The sequence below is a fragment of the Marmota monax genome, unplaced genomic scaffold, assembly GCF_021218885.2.
Source record: "Marmota monax isolate L192 unplaced genomic scaffold, Marmota_monax_Labrador192_F-V1.1 WCK01_AAM20220418_F8-fsc00273, whole genome shotgun sequence".
Classification (NCBI taxonomy): Eukaryota; Metazoa; Chordata; class Mammalia; order Rodentia; family Sciuridae; genus Marmota; species Marmota monax.
In genome coordinates, this window is record NW_026692357.1 from 720188 (window position 1) to 723847 (window position 3660).

A 3660-nucleotide genomic window follows, 5' to 3' on the forward strand; every position below is an offset into this window, starting at 1 on the left:
CTCCCACACGCCATTCTTGTCCAGGATTCTCTCTACATCTGCTCTCCTAATCTGCTGAGAGGTCGCAGGGGCTTTCTCTTTCTCTCTGTATTCACCATGTGCACTGATTATTGGGCTTTTGCACATCTTTTCAGCTGCAGTGCTACCTGCCTTTATCTTCACCTCTTCCTGCTCTTCCTTCCTGCTCAGCAGTCAGCTCAGTGCCTACCTCCTCATGTGGTAGGACTGTGTCACTCTCTCTGTATATCACTGTCATTTGCTTATCCCTTTGTATTGAGAATTAACTTGATATTTTGTGACATTTCTATTCACTTCGTTAACGTTAATATTTCCTATTTTATCCTAATGAAATGAAAGTCCATAAATGCATATGGCATCTTATAGCTCCATTTCCAACACATGGCACAGATACTGTCATGAATGAACTGGTCAATGACCTTTGTGTTTTGACTACTAGCCAGAAGAAAACATTCTTGTGTTGTAAAGAGATGGATACAGTTTCTCTTCCTAGTTTTTAGAAGCTTATAATACAGTGCTAGAGATAGCAGGTAGATGAATGGTTAGATAATAGGCAGATCTCTGTAAAGATAAGCAGGTAAACAGATTGAGGTGATATATAGCAATATAAAATCCATTCTAATTGATAGTTTATTTTAATTTCTACCACGATATTAAATCTTGGTTAGAGCTTGTCATAAAAATAACTATTTATTGGGGCTGGGGATGTGGCTCAAGAGGTAGCGCACTCCCCTGGCATGCGTGCGGCCCGGGTTCGATCCTCAGCACCACATACAAACAAAGATGTTGTGTCCGCCAATAACTAAAAAAAAAAAAAAAAGGTTTATAAAAAATAACTATTTATTGACTGTTTAGCAATAGTTAAATAAACATTTGTTGACTACTTAAATATGATGGTAATGAATGAATGAATGTAGCTTAAGTGTGAGGAAGTATTTAAAGTTCATCAAGATAGTCTCTTATAACACATATAGTCCATAGAAATGAGATGTTTTAAATCCACAAAATAATGCATTTGATTTGAGGGAAAAATTTCTAGGTCACAAAGGTGCTTACACAGAAACAGAACTAGAACAATAGAAAACACCCAGCTTTACCCAGAGGCCACTGAACGTCATGGATAGTTGAGTCATTGCTGATGGATGGATCACTACAGTAAGGGTTGGAGAAACCCCAGAGAGCCCACAGAGGAGGCCACATTTGATTGAAATTATCCCAAAGGCGTTGAAGAGAGAATTGAGAAATGACTCCATTAAAATGGTTCAGGGTTAGACTGAATTAGGACTGGATGGGGGGGTGGGGGTCATCATGACCTCTGAGTTTTTCAGAGTTCTTGTTCTTAGTCATGGATGTAAGGACATGAAGGCTGATGGAACTAAAGTTAGACACACACAAAACACCCTGTCTGTATTGAAATCCCACAAGGACCCTCAAAGCGAGACTCCACTCCTCACTTGCCCTGTGCAAACTGAGGCTCTGAGGGGCACAGAGGCCAATTCAGGAGACTCATTGTCTACCAGAAAGAAAGCAAGCAGACTCCACCCACCCTGCCCTTCCCACCAAGGCTGTCCAGCCATCTAGAGAGAAGATACCAATTGTGATTGCTTAGGGAGAGACAAGAGCATGAAATCTTGTGAATAATTTAAGCTTTTCTGAGCCTGATGGTTTTGAGGTGGCTTTCAGTTTGGTGCTTCTAAACTTTTGCCTTTGGCAGGTTAGAAGGGAAGTAGGAGGAGAAGAGGGCAAAGGCTGGGTGGAGCTGAGGACAGAAAGGGCTTCAGACTAGAGCATCAGGACACCATGGTGAGTGCCCTTGACCTCCTAGGGAGGGGTCTCTGCTGCTCTGCTTTGTGGGCAGAGATGCTTCTGCTTCCCCACCCCCACCTCCCTGTGGCTCCAAGTTGTGGCTTTTTACTGCACAAGCTCCTTCCTCAGAGGTTACCTTCCCTGTTCAGGGCTGTCCGTCTATCCCCTCCCTCTTGGACTGGACTGAACTTCCTGAGGCAGAGAGTGGTGTCCTGCTAGCTCCAATGCCTCAGCCCTGTGCTGCTGCGAGGTGGTTGTCTGTCCATGTTTCAGCAAGTTCACGGACTTGCTCCTGGCCCCCACTGTCTTCCTATAGCTCTTCTAGACCTTCTTACTGATGGTGGAGAAAATTGATGTCCTGTGGATTTAGTGACCTAATGGCCTGCGATTTCTCCCCAGCATCTTTCTTCTTCATAAACCTGCCTCTGTTAGGCAAGTGGGGTCCAAAGAGGTGATATGATTTAGCATTAGAGTCTCACTCAAGGAGTCTGCAGAGATCAACTGCTTCACCCAGATCCTTTAGTCTTCTTCTAATGTTCTTTGTTCCTATTCTGTTTGTGAACACACTTAAACTAATATTTGAAAACATATGTAGTACAAATAAATAATAAGAAAATATTTGAAGTCACATAGCTCTGTGGCATCACTGTGTAATCTCTTTAAGGATTTGACTTTTTTATTTTCCCTCATAAACTGATGTTTTACCTGATGTAATGTTTTATACAGAATGCTATCCTGAAAATTTGGAATCGTATTCTTGTTGCAATTATAGCACAAGCACATGCTATGCACTTTCAAAAAGAAACAAAATGTTAGAATTGACTCTTCAGCAATTCTGCACAGATACATTTTTTGGGGGGGTGGGGGTGGGGGCTGGAGCAGTGGCCTGCATCACCTCATCATGCATCTTTAAAGGAAGTGGTTTTCTTAGAGTAACTTAAGCCAGAAAAAAAAAAGCTCGAAATAATTACCAGCATATTTTTTTTTTCAGTAGAAAATGGAAACTGAAAAATTTTTATGACGTTCTTTCGGTAGTATTATCAGCTTCTTTGTATTATGAATTATATCAAACGTCCAAGATAGAAAGTGCTATTACAGGAAACATATAAATTATCTATATTTAGCTCAAAAAATAGATTATTCTCACCCTAACCATAATCACCATTTACGATATACATTTTTTCATACATAGCTCATTTTAATAGTCAGGGTATCAGACCATAAACACCAGCCGTTTTCTTTAATTACTATCCTATATTTTGAATGAGTTCCTATTAAGAAAAAGCTTTTAGCAAGCTAAAATATTTACAACCATTTGTTGAACTTAAACCATTAAGTGGGGAAATAATAACAGATTTAATTTTAGTTCTCAGGAAAAAAAACAATGAATGATCACACTCACTGTGGCTAGAAATTGGCCAGTTGGGTTTTGGGGGCTAGAATTCCATTTCCTTCCAGCTTTTCTAATTGCAGTTTTTATTTTTCTGTAAGTGAACATTAGGCAACAACACATGCTGGGATTTTGAGTTTGGATGGTGGATTTTGAGACTTTATTTATAGACCTCCTCCATTTGCATTGTGGATAAAGAGCTGGAGAAGTGCTTTTCTCTAGTCTGGTTAATAGCCCTGATAGAGGCCAGGAAAGCAGCTCTCCAGCCAAAGGGAGCCCCCGGCTGTGTGCACCCTGAGTGGCCTCCTCCTCACACAGGGCAGAACAAAAGGAAGGGAGGCCAGGGACACTCTGGGCCTGATTTATGCAAAAATAAAGGACTTTTTAGTGTTCCAAAGAGATTTTACATGGAAAATCAGAAGCAGCTAAATAAATCTTACAAACCA